The sequence below is a fragment of the Marmota marmota genome, unplaced genomic scaffold (genome assembly GCF_001458135.2).
Source record: "Marmota marmota marmota unplaced genomic scaffold, marMar, whole genome shotgun sequence".
Lineage (NCBI taxonomy): Eukaryota > Metazoa > Chordata > Mammalia > Rodentia > Sciuridae > Marmota > Marmota marmota.
In genome coordinates, this window is record NW_026000037.1 from 6,170,485 (window position 1) to 6,197,635 (window position 27,151).

At 46.8% G+C, this 27,151-nt stretch overlaps 1 long non-coding RNA gene across 3 annotated transcripts in view; it reads left to right on the forward strand.

Moving 5' to 3' along the window:
• The window catches only part of LOC107136759, a 93,282-nt gene that overhangs the window by 55,878 nt on the left and 10,253 nt on the right, over positions 1-27,151 (forward strand). The window contains exons 2-4 of one of the 3 annotated variants that reach the window (XR_007350834.1): positions 14,179-14,467; positions 15,202-15,294; positions 17,354-19,007. This is a non-coding gene — a long non-coding RNA (uncharacterized LOC107136759). Of the gene's footprint in view, positions 1-14,178; positions 14,468-15,201; positions 15,295-17,353; positions 19,008-27,151 lie in introns of those variants that run through there. The other 2 variants (XR_007350833.1, XR_001502758.2) reach the window with 2 other exon arrangements.

Genomic DNA, 27,151 nt, shown 5'->3' on the forward strand with positions numbered 1-27,151 from the left:
CCCGCATTGGAGTCAGTGCACTGAGTAAGAAAGATAAGTCCTCCCCCGGTGTGGGTGGGCATTATCCAATCAGTCGAGGACCCAGAGAGAACAAAAAGGCAGATGGCAGGGGAACTGCTCCTCCTGGAGCTTCTCCTTCCTGGACACCCTGGCTTCAGGTTCTCCTGCCTTTGGGACTGGCTCCAACCACCCCCTGGTCCTCAGGTCCTTGGACTGGGACTGGGGGGTTCTCTGGTTCTGAGCCCTGCCCCTGGCTTTCCTGGTTCCCCAGCTTGCTGATGGCAGATCACGGGGCTCCTCAGCCTCCATCAGCACACAGCCAGACCCCCTGGTAAATCCCTCATCTGTTCAGTTCTGTTTTATTCATTGGTTCTCTGGAGAGCCCTGATACACTCTCTGAAGCTGATTCTTCTCTGTTAAGTGGGAGTAATAGCAACACCTTCTCTGATACACCGGTGGCAAAGGAAAAATAGTACCAATAAAAATCAGATTTTTTATCATTAATATAAAAAAGAAGACCACCATGGATATCAGTGCCTACTTGTCTGAGCCAAGTGCAACCTGCATAAAGAGAAAGACTTGCACCCTACTGTCCCTGATGAAGAATACCAAGAAGCGCCTAGAAGGAACAACTCACCATCTACAGAGAGTTGACTTCTAAACCACCTTTGCTCTATGTGGTCATCACCTCCCCAGATCCTACTTCCCTTTGTAAAGTATAAGTCATTTGAAAATTTACACCAGGCATGTTTAATGCCTGCAAAACACTACATTTTCAGTTTTGTTCCTTGAAGCTGGCCAGGTATACAGGAAGTGCCAGGGCACTAAGTGGAGATCAGTCAGCAAACTTACCTGAAATGAATAATACTGTCAAACCTTAGCCTGTTTTCAGAGAAAAATATCAATTCTAGTGGAAGAAAAGCAAAAATCCCTCCTAGTCCTCTTACAAGGGCTGGAGCGCAAGCCCCAGAGAGTTTCCGTGGGGAGTGCAGGAGGGGGAGAGAGAGAAAGAGAGCGCACTCTGTGTTTCATAGAGCAGAGGCCTCCAAAAGGTGCAAAGTGGCTTGTCAGCTCTTCTGCATGTTCTAGCAAATTAGACATACATCCCAAAAGGTATGCTGCAATATTAAAGTCCATTTATATACGCTCTGAAGTCTCCCCTGTGCACGCGGCGGGCACGCGAAGGCGGGATGGATCTGCAGGTTGACTCCTTTGTGAATTACGTGGAGCTGACACAGCTGAAACCCACCCAGATGATGATGGAGCACTCGTGCTGGGTGAGGGGAGGAGGCCCCAGTGCCTAGGTGACATTAATCCCCTTGGAGCAGATCGGTGCAGGATTATTTAGGCTGCTTCCCAAGGAATCCTCTAAGACAGCACCTAATGAAAACGTCAGAGGTGTTGAGTTACTGGCTGCTGCCCTGCTGTTTGGAAGTGCCAGGTAGTTCTCTACCTGTTATCTGCAAACAGAGTCTTATGGGCAGGGCCGAAGCGGCCTGAGGACAGCATCAGCAGGTGCCTGTGCTGAGAAGGCCGTGGGTGAGCAAGGACTGAGGTTGGTTGCCAGCGTCCAGGGATGTGAACAGGTGAACTTGGAAGAGGACACTGCCTGGTGTCCGGGCTGGGCAGTGTGGCAACCCCTGTCACCTGGGCTGTGGATTGGAAAGTTGTCCCGGGAAGTTGTCTCAGCTCTTCTTACTGCAATCGAGACGCGTCACTGCACAACAAAACACGGACTGGGCCATTCTGTGATCCTCCCAGAGGTCCACGCTCAGCGTGGCGTTCTCTGGCCTTGGCTCCCCGTGGAGGTCTGGGCTCTGCGTCTGGAGCGATACCCATTTTGACCGTTTCTTGGACTCTCTGGGCTTCGCCTCCTCCCTTGCATCAGATGACTTGGGCCAGATCATCTTTCTGAGCCTCGGTTTCTTGGATCTGCCAAGCGTCCTTGGCATTCCGTCAGGCTTCTCTTTGCTGCTCTCCGTGCTGTGCTCTGCCCAGTCCAGGGCCCCCACATCTCACCTGGACCCCTCCAGTCTCCCCCTGCCCTTCTCCTCCCTGTGGACCTCTCTCCAGGGCACAGGGGTAGTAACAGCTAACACCATGTAACAGCTGCCTTTTCTGTGCCAGGCTCTGGGTTGCTCGTTTCATAGGCTCCTTCTAATGTTTGCAGTAACACTAGAAATGGTATTATTACTTCCATTGTACATCTTGGAAGGCCCCCAAAGGTACATAATGTGCCCAAGGTCACGGCAGATAACGAGGTGACAGGCTAGTCATAACCCAAGACAGACAGCTCTCTCTCTCTCAACCTTCAAGGCCACTTTGCTTTCCCTGCTCCCCCCACACACCCTACTCTTGAGCCCCAAACCAAGACAGACAAAACCCCTATTTTTAATCGCACTCATGCTTTCTTTCCTAAGCGCTTTTTTATGCGCTATTTCTCCTGCCAGGAGCAAGACTGTCACTCTTTCCTCTGAATAAGTAAGTGTTGCCCAAGAAAACATCGAATAGGATTGGGCTAGAGATCCATTTATTTTCTGGTTCACAAAGGGTGTATTGGGTCTTTATTAAATAGCCTAAAATGTCCTTTCAATAATGTTTTCCTTTAATATCTTTTTAAAAGACATTTAAAGTGAATCAGAAAGCAATTAAATGATTAATTGCCGCAGCTGGATTCTGCTGCCCTCGGCCTCCGTGGACGCTGTCTGACTGATGAACCTCCGTTTCCGAGCTGTCTGGTGCAGGACGCGCTGACGGAAACCGCTCTGCCCGTCACATGACTGATCCTTGCTGTCGTGAGCCATCATTTTCTAACTGCAAGCTTTCATTTTCAAAGCCCTGGCAGGATTTCAGGAGCTGTAAACCCTCCTGTGAGTAAGGGAGCAGTAAGAACTGGCAGTTTTTCAATCTCGAGTCTCTTTGACTTTAAACCCACATTTAAGTGGGATTTTTTTTTCTTAAGTTGGACCTTCTTTTTTTTTTTTTTTGCTGAATAGCTTTTTTTTTTTTTTTGAGATATAAAATAGGAGGGTGGAGGTAAAGAAGACTGAGACAGACAGACACAGGTTGGTCCACTTAGGACCCGGGATGGGGAGGACAAATCAAATCAGCCCCAATGTTAATTCCACTGTCAGAGTAGGAGGTGAGAAAGTGGGTGAGTGTCTAGGGATCTTGGTTCCCCCAGGACAACCATGGGATGAGGTCTAAGCACTGACATGCCCCCGAAGGCTAGGAAGACACTGGTGGAAATAACCAGCAAAGCCAGTTGGGACAGGTGTGGCTCTTGAGGGCTTGGGAAGGTTGTGGGGACCTTTTCTTCTACACTAAATATGATGGAGCAGTGTGTGTGGGATTTCAGGGAAGGATTATCTTTGGGAAAATGTCTTTTGTCATTGTAATCCTTAAGTGATTGACTACAATTTAATGCAGACTTAAATTAGTGAATAAGCCGGACCATGTGATTTACATTAGTGTTTATAGGTAATCTGAAAATAAAAATGAGCATCTCATACAAAGGACCTTCTCAAAGACTTGTTCCTACCTGATGGTTCTATTTTGGAGTTTATATATCAAATGTTTCATTACCCTCTTTTCATTGTATTTTTTTATATGGAAATTGATATTTCTATAAGGAAAAAACTTACTAGCATATGGAGCTCATTTAGAAGACAGTCGTGGAGATTCAGAAACAATGGCTTATGTTTGGGGAGCACTCATGATTTCCCTGGTGCCGCTCTAAGTAATTCGCAAAATATTGGCTCATTGGACCCTCTCACAACTGTGGGGGGTTGTTATTTTATGGATGAGGGAACGGAGGCACAAGAAGGTGAAATGATTATCTCTGGGCACATAGCTAGGAAGCGGTGGAGCATGGTCTTAACCCGGGTAACCTGAATTTTAAATAAAAAAGCAGAATCAGGAGGAAGCTTACTCTTTTCAGGAACCTTAAACGTAACATCACTACCAATGAACTTTAAGTGTGGAATTTGAGGAAATCGAAGAGGAATTGTTTAGAGAGTTGGTGAAGGAGTGAGAAGGAAGAGGGATCCTGGTGAGGCAGCCTCGGTGGGGCTGAGGTCGGGCTCCAAGAGGGCAGCAGGGCAAGATCCACTGTTCTGGGCTGGGGCGGACGGTGATGGGCGGTCGGTCAGTCACATGAGATTGACAACCCTGACAGCCTCCCCAGGCTCCCCTCCATCTGATGGACGCCACCCTTCTAGATTTGCAGTCTGCTTTCTTCACGAGCCCAGTGGTGTCCTTTCTGTTCAGACCTCTTCTCACCTCAGAGCACTGAGGACAGTGCCCACCCTCCTCTCCCTGAGCCCCTGGGGCCAGCCAGGTGGGGGCATCAGATTCGTTCAGATTCCAGAAAGATCAATTGGTACGTATTGCACTTACGATGTTTCTCGTGGAGTCTGGGTCAGCACCACATAATTCACGTTTCTACCACAAAGCGCACACGTTGCTGCCCCGACTGAGGTCAACTGAGACCATGCAGAGCTTCATGTCAAAAAGGTCCGGTTTTGCAACCAAAGGAGTTTTTGTGCCAAATATATGAGAAACTTTAGATTGCAGGGCTTCTTGGATTCTGGCCTAGAGGACTAGAGATTGTGACTGTGAGCACCAGTTCCTCCCCTCGACCCAGAGGCATGAGGAGGAAGTCACTCTTCCTAAACTTTCTCACTGGCTAGCAAGAGTGGCTGGGACTGAGCCCAAAGAATCAGAGTTCCAATCTCATTCCACATTTTGGTCGGGCAAATAGACAGGCACCAGAGTCAGCATCTGCAGTCTACACCCCCTGTAGGGTTGGGGCGCAAAAGGTAATAAAGACAATACAAACTCAGGCAAGAAAGATTTGGCTTTGTTTTGCTGTTGGAAAGACCTACTTACACTCCCAGAAAGGCCTTTCCCCTGCTCCCTGGGGACCCGCTTAGTTTAGCTTGGAGGATCACAGATTAAAGTGCAATATGGCAAGTATTGTTAAGAACAACCTGTAAAAATGCATTATCTCAAGATTTCGCAGCTAATTTTCTATTGCTTTTACTTCTTACATCATCCCCCCCCCCACCCCAGTGTATAACCTTCTTCAAATTTTATGTCCTGCTCTCAAATTCCTTCTGGGTTTAATGACTAATCTCTTTGTGTTTACCCTGATGAAGCCTGTAGAAAGAAAATCGTAAATTAATGGCATATGTTTGTAGCTATAAACAGGGGACAGATTCAGAAATATACAAACATGCCTAGTAACCTATTTCCTAGAATTGCAATGCTCAACTTCCAATTAACCTCAGATTTACAAGACTAATCAGACGCTCCAGTCCGTTCCCACTGTGTATCATCTTTCACTTGACCTAAATCTGTAGCAAACCTCAGGAAGTACACTCCTTTGTGGAGCCAGTCACACCACTGGATGAACCCAGCACGGGGCTGTCACGTCTGCAAACATAGTTAGCAGTTTGCGAGGGGACTGTCTGTGTGCTTCAGGTTCAAGAAGGACTTTGCTGACCACAGGATGTCTTCCATGTTCCTAGGAGGCTGGGCTGAGTCACTTACCTTTGTCCCCAGGTTTCTCTTGGAAGTTAATATTGGCAGACATTTATCTACCACCCGCTGGGTCAGCAGCGTTCCACTAAGCCCTCCCCTCCATCTTAACAAAGGGGGAGGAACCATTACGATCACTCTCAGGCACAGAGAAGTGAGGTAAGTTGCCCAGTGAGCCTCAGCTGGTGAATGGGTGAGTGGGACTCTGACCAGGTGGTCTTTCTCCGGGCTCCGTCCACATACCCATCAAGTCACACGGCTTCCTGGGATCTTGCAAGGCCTATGGTAAAACCTGACTCAGTGACGTGGAGCCTGCCCCTTGGGCTTTAGTAGAATGTGCTGTCACTCAGTGGTCTTCAACCACAGGGCTCTGCAGAATCCCTGCCGGTCATGGGAAGGAGAGGTGAAGGGAGCGTGGACCTCACACCCTTGTCAGGCAGAGCGAGTCAGAGTCCTGTGCGTTATCTGCGGGCACTCACTAGGGTGTCATCTGAATAAGGAACCGTGCTGCTCACAAGAGCTCAAGACTGCAGCTCTGAACAGCCAAGTCAGTTGCTCACACAGCGGCCCCAGCAGCTGCAAAGAGAAATGGGGTGCAGAAAGCCGACCCACAGAGGTCACGGTGTGAGGCCAACATGCATTCTGGCGATTCCTTTGCAGGGTGAACGAGAGGTTGAGTGTGGGTGAGGCCGTGGGGTGGTGAGGCCAGATCAGGAGCCGCTGAAGCAGAAGGAGGAGAACACTGCCCAATCCTAGGGGCCAGAGGGAGGTTAGAGCCGGGGTGACGGCAAATCAGGCGTGTGATGAAAGATGTGGTGGGTGGGCCGAGTCGGGAGCTTGCCTGTGCAGTTGTTGCTGAATACAGGGCAGAGGGAAGGTGAAGGGCCTCTAAGGGAGGTGAGAGAGCCAGCTGGGAGCTTTCTGTGGAAGACGGTGGACCACAGAGGACCCAGGAGGAGAGACTCTGAGGTTTAGTGAACAGGTCCAGAAGAACGGGAAGCTAGATTTAATTTTTTTTCTTTTTTTCTTTTTGGTACTGGGAATGGAACCCAGAGGCTCACACATGCTAGAAAAGTACGGTACACTGAGCTACATCCCTGGCTGGATGGACTTTCTTTCCTTCCTTCCTTCCTTCCTTCCTTCTTTCCTTCCTTCCTTCCTTCCTTCTCTCTCTAAGTTGCCCAGGCTGACCTTGAACTTGCCATCCTCCTGCCTCAGCCTCCTGAGTTGCTGCTGTGCACCACCACACTCAACTTGGTATTTCATTTTACAAATAAAGATTATGCATTTGGTAGAGCAGAGTACACCAAAGGATCACCCTGACTGTATCAAGCACCTCACCATGCTCTTGATGAAGTGGATTCAAAACCGGTCGGGTGAACTTTATCCAGAGGTGCAGCCTCATGTGTCACTGTTAGCCCAAAGGCAGGTGTGGCCCTCCCTCAGTGACCTTTGTTTTATGAAGCACATATCTTGACAAGTCTCTGATAGTCTATGTTATCAAAAACGCTACTCCCTCATCTTCCCTCTCTGTGTGTCCATTTCTTCACGGTGTCATTGGTTGCTAATGTGGGGTTCCTGGATGAGCCTATGGAGTCCATGGCTCCTCTGGATAATTATCTACTTACATTTCTGTCTCCCTCGCTAGACTACGAGCAACCTCGGGGTGAAGCAAGCTGGAACTAGAAAGAGAAACCTGTAGGTATCAATTTATGGTTGAGCTGTGGTCCACTCTTTCCATCAACACCTGCTATCTCAACAGGCACACAGGCGAGAGGGACGCAGTCATTAGAAAATGGCAAGACAGTCCTACTCATTATTGGACTGTGCTGTGATGGAGGAAGCACACAGGGGGACACCCCTGGACAACGGGGTTTATGTTCCTGGAGGGGCAATGTCAGATGCTCTGGCAGGATACAGGGAGTCGGGTTCAGAAGAGGCAAGAGAAGGGCGAGTCAGACACAGATGAGAAACTGCACGGCAGACATGCCAAACGCATGTTACCTGGGATATTGACGCCAAAGGGGACCCGGAAGGGCTGAGGTAGATAGGGCTGGGTGGTGACCGGCCTTTTAAACCAAACCATGAATTCGGATTTTATCCCCAGGGCCACTGGAGCCATTGGAAGATGGAGAGTAGGGAGTGGCCTGACTGAATTCCTACTTGGAAGGATTACGAGAAGGGGGAAGGTCAGGGATCAGGAAAGTTCTAGAAGGCTTCTGCAATAATCAGGGTTAAAACCATGTTGTCCTTAACTGCCCAGGCTGCACCACAGTCACTGTTACTCTAATTACTCTGCCTACTGCTACTGTCACCACTACCACCACCACGGGGACAGAGAGGGGGGCAGAGGGACTGTCAAGGCCATCAGCAAGAATGAGGCCACGGAGCATGCGGAAGGAAGAGAGAAGTGGCCAGAGGACAAGGAGGTGTGAGAAGCTGAAGATGAGAAAGGGCAAATGAGAGGTCGGAAAACCAGGAGACGGGGATCTCCTAGAAACCAGGGCAGGGCGGGGAGAACTGTCATGGTGGGGGCCTGGAGTGTCCCCCAAAGGCTCATGTACTTGAAGGCTTGGTCCCCAGTGCAGCAGTGTCCAGAGGGGGCTTTTAAGGGATGATTAGATCGTGAGGGCTCAAACCTCGTGAGTGGATCGATCCATTTATTTGATGGGTTCATAGTTTGAATGGATGGGGCCTGGTTGGAGGAGCAGGTCACTGGAGGTGTGCCTGGAAAGGTCTGTCTCAGCTCCAGCAGCCCCCTTCTCTCTCGCCCTCTGCTTCCCTCTGTGGTTAGAGGGTAATGGGCGGAGGCCTGGTCCTGAGACCCACTTCCACCTGTGAGAGTCTGAGAAACACTTTGACTCTTGTCCAGTGGCTGTGTCAGCGATGGTTCGTCCTGTTCAAGACGACACCCAAGAGCTTTCGCCACAGAGACAAGTGGCCTGTTTAAATCTGTCCTCAAATAATAAAACACGAGCAAAGATACAACTTGCAAAAATATGGCTCCCTGATCAAACATGGGCTGAGTCACAGCGGATGGCTCCAGACACCCATCCTCTCAGGCTGGTGGCGCTGGGGAAGCGAAGTCGGCCTCTGTGTCTCCTCCTGTGTGTGTTTGCAGTTGCTTCCTCCTCGGCTCCTCTGCCAGAGCCCAGCGGGCCCGGTGGTGCGGTTTGGTGGCATGTGGGATGACCACACTCATCTCACGTCCGTGGGGGAGTTCAGAACAGCTTGCCCGGCCCCAGCGGTACTTGCCAGGTCGCGACGGGGAGGCAGAGCCCCGACGCCGCGGCCTCTTCCTGACTTGAAGTCGAGGCACTGGGGAGTCAGGTCTTGGTGTCAGAAACTCTCAGTGGACTCCAGCAGCTTCAACAGCGGCCAGCAGCGGAGAACACTGGGTGACCGCCTTCTGAAAACACTGCGGCAGAACAATTTTCAATCATGAATAAGAAGAGGAGGGGGAAATGGCTTCTGCTGTGCATTTAGTCTTTGTCAGACACATAAGAATCTGTACCTTTGCACCCTCCTCCCCATCTTCTGGCAGCTATTTAAAATATTTTACAGGGGGAAGTTCCTAGAAGGAGCTGTTTCTAAACGGTATCCGTAAAATGCTGATGTCTCTTACTGTAAAGTTCAGGGGCTCCCCCGACACTCACAGAGACCTGCGTATAATCTCCTCACTTCTGGTCATCGGTGCCAAGGAAGCCGTCCCAGCATCAGAAGCTTTCTCCAGGTTCTCTGGAGGGTCGTTGGCGGTGGAGAGTGAGCACACTGGAGCCTCCAGGTCATTCTCGTCTGCATTTCTTATCTTCAGTTAATCTGGGGACTGACCAACAATCAAGTTGAGACTAAAGATGGGACTGCTCCAGCAACCAGCCGAGATGAGCCACCTGCCAGCCCTGCAAGTGAGCCACCCTCCGCACAGGTCCTTAGGCCCAGAGGCGTCCCTTGGAGCCCTGCCCAGATCAAAGATTTCTGAGTAAGATAAACAACTGTGTTTTAAAAAATATTAGTTGACAAATGACAACTATGATGCTCATTATAATGTGATATTCCGACATGTGCATAGCTTATGCAGTGATTAAATCAAGCAGATCAACATAGCCATCATTCTTAACGATTTTTTTGTGGGTCACTATTTAAAAATCTCCTTTTGCAATTTTCAAGTATGCAATGTGTTGTTACCAGCTGTTGTCACTATCTGCACAGCAGGTCTCATGATGTGTTCCTCCTGATTGAAATCGTACCCTTTGACCAATACCACCCCACCTGGCCTCTGTTAAGTGCACATACAGCTTCGACAGACAGATTTTAATTTCTCTGGATCATGCCCAGAACTGGGATTGCTGAGGAGCATGATAGTTCTATGCTTAGCTTTATGAGGAACCTCCACACTGTTTATGATTGTTGTTTTTTAACATCGTGAAGTGTTAGGGTTTGCTACGCAGCAATCAGAGCACTTGACGGCCAGAGTACCAAGCTCCTGGCTTTCTTCAGGCTTCATGGTCACTTTTTGGTGATGTCCTTTGATGATGAATTTTCATTATGCAAAAAAATCAGCATACACAGACTCCATGTGTCCAATACCCCGCTCAAGTCTTGGTCTTCTCAGAGCCAATTTTATTTCCTCTAAGTCCCTACTTGTTTCCCTCCATCCAGCCATGTTACGATTATTATTTTGCAGTACTGGGATCAAACCCAAGGCCTTATGCATGCTGGACAAGCTCTTAACACTGAGCTACATCTCCAGTCCCAAGCCAACCATTTTTTTTTTTGGTTTTTTTTTTTGGTGCTGGGTAATGAGCCCAGGGCCTCACACATGCTGGGCAAGTTCTCTACCACTGAGCTACATCTTCAGTCCCAACCAAACCATATTCTTTTTAAGCAAATTCCTCAGCCCTTTCTTTTCTTTATTATTGTCCCTTGGTGATCTCAACTGGACTCAAAACTACATGCTGCTCACATGCTGAAGACTCCTAAAGTTATCGCATGTAATAGCATGGTGGCCCAAAGCATGACTTCTGGTGTCTTCATGACCAGACTCAAATTGTGACTTCCACAGACTACCTTTGTGGCCTCAGGCAAGTTACTTAACCTCTGTGTGCCTCAGTTTCCCACTCTGGGAAATAAAAGACAATACTTCCTACTAGCTTGTGGTGTCATTCTGGGGATTAAGTGAGTTACACTTGTGGAATGCCTGGAATGGAGACTGCACTTGTGCAGCCTCCGGGTGATGATCGTCTCTCCAGCCCGAACCCCAGGCTCATCCGACCACCTGCTCACTTGCCATTCTCACTTAGAGGTCAGAGAGACACCTCAGCTCATTATTCTAAAACCAAGCTCCTGGTCTACCCAGGCCCTCCCTCAGTCTCCGATCTCAGTTAAGGGCATCTCCGTCTTTCCATTTCTTAGCTCAAAGTGCCACGATGTGATGTCACCCTTGACTTCTCTCTTGCTCAGGTATCTCACATCAAATCCTATTGGCTCTTTCAAGACGTAGCTAGAGACACCGCCATTATGACTTCAGAGAAACCCCCATCAGCCTCGCCTGTGATGTGATGAGAACCTCCTGACTGGTCTGCCTTCCTCCAGCCTCTCCCTCAGTCCACTCCCAAAACAGCAGAGGGTGCCTTTACAGACTTAAGTCCAATCATGTCACCACTCTGACACTCCATGTCACTCTCCACTGGCTTCTCATGTGATTCAAAGTGAACATCCAAAGTCCCTACAACCCTCTCGGATTCCATCCTGACCCGTTCTCCCTCCTTTTTGCCAGCCTTGCGGACCTTTCTGCTCCTGGAACATGCCAAGAGTCTCCCACCGTACATCTTTACAATCCAGCCGTCCCTCTTCTTGGGATTCTCTTGTCCAGATCTTCATGGCTGCTCACTTGATGAGCATTCTGCTGGATGGAGAGGCTGGAGTCCCTCTGTTTGCTTTTCTCCTTGGTGTTAATCACCTAACACGATTCCTAACACACCCATTTATTTTGTGTATCACTCATCTTTTGGTCTCCATCTATAAAGTGTACACACCATGAGGCATTTTGTCTGTTTTGTTCACTGCTAAATCCCTAGGACAGCACCTGATACAAAGTAGATGGGTAGACAGATAAATCTGTTTTTAGAAAGATCCCTGAGGAAGCAATATGGAGGATAATCAGAGAATGAAACTCTTTTGACCCAGCTATTCCTCTCCTTGATCTATACCCAAAGGACTTAAAAACAACATACTACAGGGACACAGCCACATCAACGTTTATAGCAGCTCAATTCACAACAGCTCAACTGTGGAGCCAACCTAGATGCCCTTCAATAGATGAATGATTTAAAAAATGTGGTATATATACACAATGGATTATTACTCAGCAATAAAAGAGAATAAAATCATGGCATTTGCAGGTAAATGGATGGAGTTGGAGAAGATAATGCTAAGTGAAGTTAGCCAATACCAAAAAACCAAATGCTTAATGTTTTCTCTGATATAAAGAGTCTGACTCATAGTGGAGTAGGGATGGGGAGCATGGGAGGAATAGAGGAACTTTAGGTAGGGCAGAGGGGTGGAAGGGGAAGGGAGAGGGCAGGGGGTTAGCAAGGATGGTGGAATGTGATGGACATCATTATCCAAAGTACATGTATGAAGACAGGAATTGGTGTTAACATACTTTATATACAGAGATATGAAAAATTGTGCTTTATATGTGTAATAAGTGTTGTAATGCATTCCAATGTCATGTATTTAAAAAATAGAATCAATTAAAAAAAAGAAAAAGAAAATATCTGTGTAAGAACACTTGCAAAAAACATGATGAGCTCTTGAGCTGGAGAGAGGCATGAAGGCAGAGGAGTGGCTGTTCCTCGGCAGAACCACAGAGTTGATGGCCGTCTGAGTACAGAGGCTGGGAAGGGGACAGGGGTCAGTGAGGACATTCAGGTCTCTGGCTGGAGTGAATGCAGGGGTGCCACATGGAATAAGTTTTAAGAAAAGTATAAGTTAGATGTGTCCAATGTGAAGGCGTCATGTTGGAAAGACATATAAGAAAACATAGGCCTGGGGTTAGAAATGAGCCTTTATAATTATGCACTTAATCGCATGGTTGTGATTTGTTTGGTTTTTATTTTATTTCTTTTTGGTGCTGGGATTGAGCCCAGGGGCGCTTCACCAATGAGCCACATCCCAGACCTTTTTATTTTTTATTCTGAGTCAGGGTTTCACTAAGTTGCTGAGGCTGGCCTCCATCTTCTGCTTCAGCCTTCTGCGTTGCCTGGATCCAGGTACGTGTTCCTGTGCCTGGCTTAATTGCACATTTTTAAAAATTATATTTCAATTATTATATGAATAGTCTTATCCATTTAGGTTGAGCTCTCATTTTTTGTTTTTGTTTCCTCTACTCACAATGGTGAGATAATAGCAGGACCTTGACAGATAGTTGTGATTGACAGATGGGCTGAAGCATATTAAAAAACAAAACAACTTAGCCACCTGTTCCCTTTCCAATTTCTGCTATAATTACGGCTATGATGCATGGCTACATGATCCCCCAATACATTTTCCCCTTCTTTCAGAGCAATGGAATTATAGCTGGGTATATGATGACTCAGCTAGAAACTGTCACTTTCCAGGTACCTTGCAGTTGATGAGGGCATGTCCCTGAGGTCAGGCCAAGGGATGATAGTGGCAGCCACGGGTGCCATTTCTAGAGCTTGGCCTTAAAACGACAGGACTGTGTCCCATTCCCTCTGGTCTCTGACCCTAAGTGAAACAAGGCTCTTTTGTGACCCAGCTTTGACCAGGCAGCTTAAGTAGAAAGACCGAGGGATGGTAAGAGAAGAGGATGGAAGGAACCTGGGGCCTTAAGTGGCCTGGGCGAGCAGGGTGACATGCTGACTGTCATCTGGGAGAGGATTGTCCGTCTTCTTTAAACATCTGCATTTTGGAGATGCCTTATTACGAAGCTGAGCCTTCATTCTGACGGATGGTTTGGGTGACTTAATTGATGTCCTTGTTTCTTGGTGACCCCAGTCAATCAAGGATCAAGAATTTTTAAAATATTAATGAAATATTTTTCAAAAGTCTGCCCTTGGTGTTGGTGAATACTTGTTTTCTAAATGTGAAAGGAATCATAGAATTATTAAAGGGAACAGACTCAGACATGTAGGCATTTAAGACAGTTTAGTACTTTCGTGATAGGTCAGCGATTTGGCACAACAGACTGATAGTTTTCTTTTTGTGGTGCTGAGGGTCACACCCAGGGTCTCATGCATAATAGGCAAGTGCTCTAACCATTGGGCTACACTCCCAGCCTTAAATTGATCTTCTAAAATTTCTCCCATAATATTCAGTTCTTTTTTTTATTAAATGGTTTTGATTCAATCTTTTTAGCACACTATTTTTTAGCCTATTCCAGGTGATTTTACTATCTTAACTATTTGGAGGTGCCAATCTTCCCAGTTTTTGTGTCCTTATTTCTCTTTCTCTCAAGGTAGGTCATTTTTCTGCATGTGCTTTGTGAGCTCATTTGGCAGAAGAACTGAGACCTCAATAAAACTAGAACAACAACAACAACAACAAAATTAAAGGAAAAAATAATGGCTGAGGTCTTTTTGTTTCTCATTTTGTTCTCTGATTTATTCCCAGCATCTCAAACAGGACACGGCACACAGCAACCCCTCAGAACACAGGCAAGAGTGAGTGAGTGAGTGAACGCAGGGTGTCTGGGCTCAGCCTGTCCTGGGCAATCCAGCTCTGGAGCCAAATGTGTGTCCTCACCCACACCAACAAGAGGCCTCCCAAGTTCACATCCGTGGATCACCTCCGGGCCTGTCAACCGTGACTTCGTCATACGCCTTGATCGTCCCTCTCTCTCACACCAGGCAGCTCATGAAAACATCCCTTTCACCACACAGACTCCTTGAAGAGAGGCCTGGTAAATATGATTTTCTGTGTTCTAGATTGTGGAATTTGAGCTTCCTGCATGTTACAGTGCCTGCTCAAAGCTGGAGTCCCGGGTCCCATCCAGCAGACCTGTCGCCTGTCCACCTCTGAGCGGAAGGGGCCATCTTCTTTCCATATCATCCTCCGGGCACACAACTCCAGGGAGAGGATGAATTGGCAGTCAGTAGGTTTAGTGCCTTCTGTAGGACAGTGAATGCAGAATCAAAAAACTTCCTGTGGGATGAGAAGGGGCTTTCCGAAATCATGACATAAAAGACTGGCCCTAAAGACATCCTGCAACCCAAGAGCAGCCTATGACGTAGCCCCCTGCTGTGTGCTGAGGGTGTCTTAGCTCTCTCACTCCCACCCACGGTCTGCAAATCCAACTTTTCATAGGCTTTTGCCTCCAGTGATCCAAAGCACCAGGAATGGTATTTAAACCAACCTGAAGAACATGCTTCATAAAGCATTTTCTACCATAACTTGCTAGACAGACCTGGGTGTGTGTCTGGCTCTGCCCCTTACCAGCTTTAATCCCTAGGCAAGTGGCTGGACCTCTTGGAGGCTCAGTTTTCTCATAGTAAACTAAAGATCACAAAACTCATTTTATGGGGATGGCTATAAAAATTAAATCACATAATGGTTGGGGAATGCTTAGCACCGTCCCTTGCACAAGAGACAGTTAATTTGAGTCACCTTAGCTTCTCTCCCCATTCCTCCACACAGGGACAGACACCGTGGAGAACTTCTTTGTAAACCCGTGAACCTCACTTCTCAAGTTCCACAGACTCGTTCCTGAAAGTGACCTGTACACTGCAGGTTTTAGAAATCAAATTCTACTTTAAATGTACAAAGGAGTTTTTGACAGAGTCCTTCTCCCCTGAAAGTCATTTGGGTCTGGCACGCTGTTCCGTCTGGCGGGGGCCAGGGGGCTGAACTATAATGACATGCAGATGTACCATTGTTCTATGGAAGTCGAGTCTGGCTCCAGACGGAGTTCAGGAAAAGAGAGTGATGATCCCTGTTGAGGGGGCTGGGAATTCTGGCCCCTGAGCTAGTGCTGAGGGGGAGGGGGACGAGGAAGCTACAAGACCATCGATCCTTGCATTTCCAGTTCATTAAGCACCTGCTACGTGACGTGACGGGGGTTGGGGGGTGCGGGGGGGGTGGTTACGGTGGTGGTGGATGCTCTACCAACATTTAACTTACCTCTGGCTTTGTGATCAACTGGATACCGTCACGGGAAAGCTAAAGCTCTAGAGTACTGCAGTCACTCGGCTATCGAGGGGGAATAATAAAAGAACATTCTTCCCTTGAGCCGTGGACTCCATTGGGAAGAGGTGAGCTCCCAGAATCCTGGGAAGATCTTGCTCTGGTGACACTGATGAGGCTGGTGGCGGGAGAAGGGAGTGGTTTTTACGTAGGGGTGAGGATGGAAGGCTTAAGTCTGTGAGAGCCACCAATGGTCGCCCTTCCTCCACAGGGGCAGAGCTGGGCAGGCAGGGAGGGGAGCCTGGGGAAAGTGCGCTCTTAGCAGAGTGGAAACTTGTCTTTGACCCCTAGGACTTGGCAAGAGCACATGACCCACAGCCCCTGCCCACCCCGCAGCAGAGGGGCTCCATTTCATCCAGGGGTCTGCTATGAAGGAATCCTGTGGCACAACACCCCCTCTCCCTTTTGTCTTCTCTGCAAATCTGACTTTTCATAGGTTAGGTCTCCTTGCTGGAAACTGGAGCCTTAAAGAATAGTTTCAAAATAGTTGAGAAATGGCCTGTTCATTTTGAATGGTATTCAACTCCATGAAACTACAGTGTTGGGAGATATCTGGACACCCCATAACAATGGGTCTTGTAACAAAAAGATAGTGTTCCTTAAATTAAAAAAAAAAATGGCACATCAATTTGATTTTCAAAACTTGAAATGAATTGCCATCCTGAATTTGGAAGTTTTCACCCGGCAGGCCTGGAAGAAGGTGACATATATTCAGTCCCAGGGAACGCCATCAGTGGCAGAGGGGAGCTGGGGTTAGGGTCATATGTTAGTTAGATGTTAAGGCCTGTCATGGACCCGGCACCTCAGGTCAGCAGCGCCCTCCTGCAGGGGCAGGCAGGGACTTTTGGACCTTTATGACGCAGAGTTGGTGCCCAGTCCCTTTCTCAGGTGCAGGCCCTTGTCCTCGCTGTTGGGCCCCCTCCTGTTTCCTCAGTGGCATGAGACCCCCTGGGTGGGTCTGGTGTGGGAACACGCTCTGCCACTGCAGTTCCCCTCGGGGATGTCACACCACCGCTTGCTCTTGGGTTTGCCATTCGGCAGAGCTCTCACCGTGCTCCGAAACACAGGGACTCTCCATGTTAGAAGTCCCCTTAGAAAGCTGAAGACCTTTCCGACAGCCTTCTAGTTGCTTGTGCCCGTGGCCGTCTCAAGCTGCCCTGCCCCTGAGTGAATTTCTCTTTCTGGCCTTCTCCGGTGTTGCCAAGGGAAGACCAGCTACGACATCACATGATTGATTCTTGGACAAGGTCCCCAGGGTGGATCTACTCTTGGGCGACCGACTTCTCTGGCCTAGGACTGGATACTTTATTGACATTTAACGTAGCCTCTGACTCCAAGGAATTGGATATTATTATCCTCATGATTTATGGGAAAATAAACTTTAGAATATTGGATGTTTGGAATAATAGCCTCCTCTGACATCACATGGGTTTTTGCAATTTCTATTTAAGGTTAGATTTTACATGTGAGGGATGCTATTATCATTCTCATCTTAGACAGCAAGGGATATGGGCAAGAAGCCTAGCTTTCATGCTGTTAAATTGTGCAGTGATTAAAACCATCAACCAGCACTTACTTTGGATTATTTATATCTTTCCATGCACAGGACCAGGCAGGAGGGCAGCGGATTCACCTGCTTTCCTCGGGTCCAGGGGAGCTGCAGGCAGAGTGCCGTCTTCATCATGACTGGTCCCTTTATACGCGATGCCTACTGACAGGTGCCTCACAGGACCACAGGAGGCGGGGCAGGCGGAATACCTCTCTCCTTGGGCCTCCTGCTCCAAGTGTGCCTAGACTCTAAAACGGCTTGTGCTATTGTTTGAATGTGTGCCCCCAAATTCATGTGCTAAAAACTTTCGCCCCAGTGCAGCAGTGCAGAGAAGTGGCACCTCTAAGAGGTGGTTAGATCCCGAGGACTCCGTCTTCAGGAGGGTGTTAATGCCATCATGGGAGGTGGGGGGCCATTACTGCAGGAATGCTCCTGAGGAAAGGGGGACTTCCGCCCCTTCTCCCTCTCATATCTGTGCTCTTCGGCTCTAGTGTGATGCAGCAAGAAAGCCCTCACCTGGGACTTCCCAGCGTCCAGGCCATGAGCCAGCTAAACTTCCATTGCTCAGAAATGACTCAGTTTGTGGCTTTCTGTTATAGCAGCATGCAGCGCACTGAGACGGCTTTCTTGGCAGAAAAAAGCAGAATATCCAGATTCTATCCTAAGATGCCGAGCCATTCTGCGGCTCCTTATGCACCACAAATGGTAGGATCAAAACACCAGACCTAAAATTTCCCAGTGAAGTTGATGGGGCTCAACCCCCGTTGGCCGGGTGCCTTGGGTGGTCAGCCATCTCCTACTCCTCCTTCAGTCACTCCACCTTCAGCTCATTCTGTCACCTTGCTGTCAGAGACTTGACGTCTCTGGTGCTCTCCTTCTGCTTTCTTCACCCAGGCCCAGCTATTTACCTTCCCAGATACCGACTTCCTCCTGAAAAAGGTGACAACGGCTTCTGGTCCTTTTTGCTCTCATACTGCACACAGATTGTCCTCTGCAAACTTGATCCAGGCTGATTCCCTGGACACTGTTTGGAAAGAAGGGCCCCTGACCAGAGGGAGCTCTAGAAACAAACACAACTTTCTTGTGGAGCTGCGGCCAGCCTGCCTTTCTGCCCACCTCCATCCTGGGATCCAGGGGTCCATGCCAGACAGTCCTGCCTCAGCCGCCCTCACGATTCCAAGGGGGAAAACAAATCTACAGAAGGGAGAGAGTATTTCAGTGAGAGGATGTGGCCTGGGGAGAGAAATAGGAATGAGAACTGGTTTGATCAGAACTCATGCTTCAAGTTGGAGTTTTCAAGTGTTTCAAGGAGGAGGATCAGTGGGGTAAAAATATTAAAGACTAGTGTTAAGGAATTTGGAATCCATTAGTTAAAAACCATTTGAGATAGTTTCATAACATTATTGATATTAGCATTTTTATTTACTGAGAAAATATGTGTAAGATATTTCACTATGATTGATGAGTGTTTATGTTCCTTGAAGTTTTCTTTAATTGTTGTTTTACTTATTTTGAGACTGTGTTATTCATTGCATACCGGTTGAGAATTGCTATACTTCCTTATGAATTAACCTTTATCATCATAGAGTGGCTACCTTATCTGAAATAATGAATTTTGTCTGTAATTCTAGTTCATATGATATTAATATTATACCACCAATTTTCTTTTGGCTAGTATTTGACCCAGAGTAAAATATTCTTTGTTGCTGGACCATCTTGGAAATGTTCCTTTTGCGTTTTTAACCTATATTAACTATGTAATTCTGTTTCTTCTCCCCACTGCCATTTAATAGTACCCCCAAACCTGGGCTTGAACCTACAGGTATATGTATACAGGGATGCACATACTAACTTGTATGTGCTGCTTGTTACTATCTCCCAAAGAGAGTTTATTGTATGAATCTTAAGCTCATTTGAGACTCATTTCACAACTTACCTCCAGTCTCACATTTATCACCACCTCCCATCCTTTTTCCCTAAAAAATGAACTCCTTCCCTATATCTCCTACTCCCTTCTTTTTTCTTGAGTGTGGAGCCTAGGAGTCATCCCTCTCTTGTTTGTTTAGCTTTCACCAGCCTGGGTCCAGTGGCCTTGGCTGGAGAGGCCAACAGAACCTCAGCACAGGCTCCCAGGAGAGGCTAAAGGCTGGCATGCAGGGGAAAGAAAAGCTAATATGTAGAACATCTGCCAAATTCTTCCTCTTCCTCTGAAATTCTGATCCTTTGAAGCCCTTGATTGTCCTGGAAAGTTTTGCAATCCAAGGTCCCCAAATTCTCAAGTGAGGTCTTCAGTAAAAGCGAAATTCAGTGAAATCCCTGGCAACATCTCCCTGGATGGGAAAAGGAATCAGGAATCAGATTCCTGATCTGGGAAGCTGTGTATCACAATATGGTAAGGTGTGTGCTCAGGGCTTGAGCAGGGAAGGGCCTGTCCAGCTGAGAATGACCTCCTCCTCCCTACCAGAATCTTGTTCCCAACTCTACCTGAAGCCCAGGATGGAGAGAGAGAGAGAGAAAAAAAATCCTTCTTAGAAGATTTTCCATTATTTTTCTCCATGTGATCAGCACGGATGAAAGAGTTCTGTGATTGAGTTGAGGGTCACATCTGACTATTGGACCATGGCAACAGATACTGAGCATCACAATTGGTTGTCACATAGGACTTTCGTGGGGTTTGGAGTTTTAAATGCCATTGTTGTTCTCTATATGGTAACCCCCTCAGCGCTCTCACTTACGCTCTCTCTCTCTCTCTCTCTCTCTCTCTGTCTGTCTCTCTCTCTCCCTCTCCCCCCCCACCAGCCCTCTCAGGTGAATTCAGGTGCCCTGGTGTCTGTAAAAGTCTTGTCTTTAGAAATCCTTGCCCAGCTTTCTTTCACTCAGAGAATTGGTTTTCTCTCAAGAAAATGCTCTTTCCTTTTACTGCACAGTGAACTGGGAGCCCTAAAAGGAGTGGACGGAGACAAAAGTGAGGCCAGTGGAATTTGCCATATTGGACCCCAGGAGATGAGAGAATTATCATTCAGTTCTCTGAAACCTGAAGTTTTAGGGGTCTATTGAGAGGAGAAAAAAATGTTCCTTGGTTTTTGTGACCTACTTAAACATTCTTTGCAAGCTGTAATCATTTGAGGTTTTCTAAGAAAAGAGGAGAAAATAGTCTAAATATAACCCTGAAAGGCAGGTAACCTGACAACAAAGCAACCCATCTGCAGAGATGATTTCTCTGGAAACTGGCAAAACAGGCGATTTCCCTGGTCATTCCTGGCGTGCCTGCTACCACACCTCATCCCTGCTCTGGATTCCTGGTGGCACTACTGGCCTTTTTTCCAAATGTCGTGCCAGGGCCACCCACATCCCATTCCTCCCACCTGGAACACCCAGCTCACTCCTCCCCCAAGCCTTTCCCACCTACCTTCAAAATGCAGTTTGAGACCCTTCGCAGAGATTGACTCAAAGCCAGCTCTTCCATTAAGCCTGTGGTTCTGTCTCCAGCCCCTCGAGACTCTTGGAACCTTCGTCCAGTGTGCTGTAAGGTAGGGACAGCAGGGAATGCAGGGCCAGCCGTTTGGTCCAGTGGTGGAGGTGGACCTGTGCTGTCTGCCCGCACTCTGCCGTGGAGTCTGCCCTGTGAGGAGCACCAGCTCTGTGCCAGCAGGGCTGCAGGTGCAGGCCAACCAAGAACGGCATGGAGCTCGCTCAGCTCAGCTGACCAGCTGCACCCTCGCAGCCACAGGTCACCCCTCCTTGCTCTTTATGCATATTGGCATTCCATCCTTTCTCCCGGGTGGCAGGTGTTTCCAGAGACGGTGCCTGAGTATATTAAGGGATGTGGCAGAGTAGAAAGGTGGTAAGAGCAGTCAGCACATGTGAGAATGTGGTGATCTTGCAGGCCTTCCACCATAAGGATTCACTTGATCCTTGGAACCACACCATAAATGCCATAAAGGAGGCGTTACTCTCATTTTAAGGATTAGAAAATTAAAACACAGAGGACACGCAGTCAGTAAATGCCAAAGCCCAGGCTCTTGACCCTAAGCCCTCGACCCATCTAGGTTTTGGAGTCACACAACACACACAGGGCTTAACTCACACTGACTGGACTCAGGAAGAGGCACGGTCATCTGGTATTCTTATTCAATCTCTTTCAATCTGATTTGAAAAAGTGACAGAGAGAAAGTTATGCAGCTTAGATATTTAGCTCTAGATGAGCCTGGACATCACAGTCAAGGCGGTCACCAAGGGTGGGCAGGGACCAGCACTTAGCAGGTGCAGTGAGTGCACTCATCATGTTGGGGAGCCGAACAGGACTCCCACGAAGTCGTTTCTGTCCCTATCAGGTTCTCTACGCCAGGGTGACACTGTGGTTTTAATAGTTTTAGGTGTTAAAGTCATTAGAAGGTAAGTAGGAACCATCACTGAAACTTTTCTTATTTTATATGAAAGGGAAAGTTTAAAACCTTGCATTTAACAACTAACTGGAATAAAAGTTCTAACTTTTATTTAGAACTGCCATATCATCGAACATAAAGTTTTCTTTTTCACTGTCTGAATCTGAAACTTTCAGGATTATTTTGTTAAGATCTGAAAAGGTAATTTGACATACTGATCTATAAAGTGTGAATTACCCCAGGGGTTAGGAGGTAAGTTTCTGTAGTAATTAGTGTGCCAGAAATAATTTCCTCCCTCTCCCCCGCCCCTTCCCTCCACGTACTCGCTTTACTCCGGATCTCTCAAGTCATTCTTCCAGGACTGCCTAATGTAATGAATTCCTCCCCCTCCACCCTAGGGAGGACCATTATTGCCATTCTCTTGTGGAGCTGTGTGCTTTCTTGTTGACCTCGTGGTATATCACAGAACTGTAAAATTCTAGCTGTCAGTAATGTGCTGGGAAAGGCAATTTTAATGGGGTGATTTTTTTCTGCAAGCGAGGGTTAGGCAGGACCCTCTCTCTATCTTTCCCGCTTTCTTGGTTCTGTACTCAGGATCTTGGTGAGATTTGAGGCTATCTGGCAAAGTCCACGTTCTCCCACTTACCAGCCCGTTGGTCCTGAGAAGCTATTGATCGTCACTGAGCCGTGTGTAAAACTGGGATGAAAACATTTGCCTCCCCCCAACCAGGGCTGTAGAGTATCCTAGTTATTCACAGAAAGTGGAAATGCTTTGTATGCTCCTAAGTTTTATTTTGATAAATGAGGACAACTGCCAAGTTGTGCATGCCCAGGAGCCAGGTGCTCTAGATCCGATATTGAAATATCCGCACCAAGTCTACAAGGTGTCCCATTCTGTGATGGGAACTGCGGGGCTTGAGGGATGAGTGCATTGCTGAAGGTGATGAAGAGGTCGTAGGACCAATTTCCTTCAGAGCAAATTGCTACATAGCTTTATCAAAGGTCTTTATTCTTGTGCCAGCCCTTGGCCATAAAGACAGTATAGAAGATTAACCACAAGTCCCCGACCCTAGGGCACATTGTTTAGCTTCTATAAGTTGTAAGTAACAGAGACTCTCAGTTTAAAGGGATTTCAGAGAAATCCAGGGACAAAAACTGAATTACAGTTGGGTGTTGATGGAAGCTGGAGAATCAAGACTACTCTTGCCTTCCTCCTCCTCCTCCTCCTCCTTCCCTCCTTCCTTCCTCCTCCTCTCCCTCCTCCCCCTCCCTCTTCCTCCTCCTCTCTCTGGCCACACAGTGGAAAATCCTTTTGCGTGCTCCTCCCCCTTCTTTTCTATTTTGCTGGGCTCCCTGGTGACCACTTGCCGGTGGCCCACACGGTTTCCCCACACTCTCCACAGTGGCACCTGTTGCTGGGCCCACTTGGCTTCTGCTCCTACTGCAGAGTGGAAACCCTCCAGAGTCTCATGGTTCCCATTCCCAGGGAAGAAGCTCGTTGGTTCCATTCACACCTTCCGCTCAGGTCTCAGGTCTCTGAGTGCTGACCAGGTCCTGGGTTGGTAGCCTTTTGCTTCAGGACGGCTCTGGGACTGACCGGAAGCCATGGAAGAGCAGCAGATGAGAGCGGCATGACTATCTGGAAGGCGTTTTTGCCTTTCATTTGGGGCAAAAGTCCCGTATATTCCTGTTGCCTTTTAGCTCTTGTTCCCTTCTTTCCGACATATTCTCTGTTTCCAAAATAATTTTCAGTAATTGGGTCCCAGTTGATTCAGATTTTATGATATAGGTCCCAGGAAGCACGGGACCTTGAATCTTGCCTTCTGATTCCCCATTTCTGGTATCAGTGCCATAGTTCCATATATCATTATTTCACATGTTTTTGAAGAAGGTAGTAGCAAACCGTGTCACAGTATTTCAAAAAGCTTCTATTAACAGAAGCCACTGGGTCCCAAGATTATTGCTGGAATATGTGCAATTTAATTTAAAACATGTTCAAAGTAGAAAGTCTCTGAGTAGTGAAGGAAAGGAAGGGCTGGTCTTCCCTCCTGGGCCTCCGGCTTGCTGCCTTCCCACCGTCCTAGCTTCTGCTCTCCCTGCTGTGGGGCTTAGCAGGGAGGCCTTCTCTTGCTTTACTTGAATATCTGCTTACAACTATTTTTGATTAAAAAAAAAAGGACAGCTGTTGTTCAGTGGACACATGCACGGCTCAGTTCTGCGTACACGGCTGTGGGGTAGACAGCTCTGTTTAGGGCAGGAGCCCCAGGGGAGCTGGGACCGAACTCTGATTTATGCTGACTGCGGTTGTGGGAGAGTGGAGAGCCACGTGTCGACACCCCATCACGTTGGGTCGGGTGGCTGAAACCTCCCTACGACTCACGGCCCAACTCCTGGATTTATCTGCCTCTTGAAGAGAAAGTGCTCGTCACTAGTGGAAGGTTTTCTGTTTGGGGTATGGGCTTCTCTGTTTCCCAATCTTACTTTTCTTAATTCTGTCCACACTCTAGAAGCCTCCACTCTGTTAGCAAGACACCAGGTTCTTCTGATGCAAACCTGACTTAGACCTTGGGCTCCGTGGGCTTCTTCAGGCCTTAAGTCTGTGATCGGGTAGATTGCCTTGTGTGCAAGTAGTCAGACGGGGCTGACGATCTCTCACTCTGAGGCAGCATTAGGCCCTCTTGCTTCGCTATGCCACCTACCCCTGGCAGGGATAAAAATTAATTGTCGCAAAAACAAGACAGAGAGTTCCTGTATACATTCACCTGCTTACCCCAGAGTCGACATCTTAAATAACCATGGCAACAGTGTGGAAAACAGGAAATTAACCCTGATACAATACTGATTTCTCATCTACAGATCTTTCCAATGTTCACCAGACTTCCCACTGATGTCTTTTTTTTTTTTTTTCTTCCTGGTATAGACTCTAATAATACAGGATATTATTTGCATTTACTTGCCTGGTCTCCTTAGTCTTGTCCAATCTGTGACATAATCAGTCTTTTTCATCTTTCATAGACTTGACACTTTTGAAGAGAACTGGTCGGTTATTTATAGATGTCCCTTAATTGGGAATGGTCTTATGTTTTTTCATTATTACTTTGAGGTTGTACCTTGCAGCAAAGAATACCACTGAGTGACATTGTGTCCCCCCTTTGCATGTCATACCCGAGGGCCTGTGATATCAATGTGACCTTCTACTTTAACTCTCAATGAAGGGGACATCTCCCAGGCTCCTCCACCTCCACGTCACCATCCTCCCTCTATAGTCAGTGAGCATCCTGTGGGAAGGTGCCTAGACCCCATGCAAACCTCCTGTTTCTTGTCATATTTTTACCCACAATTTTTAGCAGTTCTTAAAAATTCTTGCCTGTAAAAGTTATTATTCCTGTATTTGCCTAGCAGAGATTTTTTCTACTTCTCCTCTATCGGAAGAAAGAGCTGTCCCTTCTCTCCTATTGACTTAGCTGTTTGTTTATATTAGGAAAACTTGTGGGTCATAAGTTTGATACTATCGTTATACATTTTGTGGCTCAAGTGCAACAAGCATTGGTCAAGAACTTGTCACGTTGCTTCTTTGTCCTTCTAACGTACTCCCATGTTTTTCATTGTCGAGCTCATGGCTTGGCAGCGTGGTTGTCCGAGATGATGTTTCCGTTTTCCTAGACGGAGCCCTGGACTCCCATTTCTCTAGGGTTAACCCATTCCTTATATTGGAGAATAGTCTTAGAACCAAGATCAGGCACCAGGGATGCTCTGCTCGGATGTCACTGTCCCAGTCCTATGCAATCAGCAGGACATGCAGCGCCCTTATTTCTTTTTACATTGATCCCTTGGACCCAGGTGGGAAACCATACAGTCAGGCTGTGATTCAGCCCACACCAGAGCCCATTTACGGCCTTCCTCCTCTCCTCATTTAACAACTCCTGCTGACCATGAAAAAATGTAGCTTTTATTATCCACATTATAATATTTTTTTCTAGAATTTTTTAAAGTTAAAAGAATTATTTTAATTTACACATGATTATGGGGTACAGTGTTACAATTTCACACATACATGTGATTGTAAGGATCTAATCAGGGTAATTACATGTCCATCTCCCTAAACACTTGTTCTTTCTTTGTGTTGGGAGTCTTGGAACTCTTCTCTTACAATTCTTAGTAAGTTATATTAAAAATTGTTGCCATTTGTAAACTATAGATACCTTACTGTGCTGTAGAATACTAGAACTCATTCCTCTTTTCTAACCTGTTACCCATATTGACTTAATTTTTTTGATCCTAGTAAACACATAAAATAGTTCCAGAATGATCAAATCGTATTAATCTCCCACCAAAGTGGAGAATTTGTGAGAATTTTTTTCCTTCTTCAGCCTCTTATATCTGGTTAAATACCATTTCCTCAGGATACCTGGACTAGTTTTTCACCTCCCCTTCAGTCTGGTTATGTTAATCATTTGTAATACAGTAAAGCTCATTTATTGCTGTTTGCATTCTATCCTTGTTGATTTTGAATTGTTTGGGTTTTTTGTTTATCGTGAAATATTTTAATTTCATTGTCAAATCTGAAGCTTAATTTTGCTGGATACAGTATTCTTGGTTGGAATCCATTATTGTTTGGGTTTTTTGATATAAGAAACATTACTGTGGCTGTGAGAATCATAACATGTCAAAAGATAGTCTCAAAGAAATACTGCTTCCCACTGTTTCTGTGTCTCTTCCCCACTCCCTCCACCCTGTCCTCGCCCACTCCTCCTAGGCCACAATCTCAGTTTCTGATTTACCCTTCTCGTATTTCTTTTGTATTTGCACAAATGAGCAGATACATTTTTAACATATCTTCTTTTTTACACGAAGGGTAGCACTATAGACATTCTTATTTACTTGTTTTTTTTTTTTTTAACACTATGTCCTAAAAGTGACAGAAATAGTCCATATTAGGCTGCATGGTGCTCCATTGTATGAATGGACCAGTTTATTCAATTACTCTCCAGGGCTTGAAAAATTTGGTTGTTTCCATTTCATTGCAACTACAATCAGTGCTGCAACGACTGACGTAGGGCGTGTGTGTGTGTTTGTGTGTGTGTGTTGTTGTTGTTGTTGTTGCAGGGGCATCTGCCTTGTGCACTCCTAGAAGGGAAGCTGCTGGGTTGGAGGGTATGTGCGCATGTGGTTTTATTTGACATCACCACGTGTCCTCATGCTTTTTTATTTCAATCTTTAATTTCTTTATTTTTAGTGCTTTTGGTAGTCTCTTTTTTTTTTTAAAATTTTTTATTGTTGGCTGTTCAAAACATTACATAGTTCTTGATATATCATATTTCACACTTTGATTCAAGTGGGTTATGAGCTCCCATTTTTACCCCATATACAGATTGCAGAATCACATCAGTTACACATCCATTGATTTACATATTGCCATACTAGTGTCTGTTGTGTTCTGCTGCCTTTCCTATCCTCTACTATCCCCCCT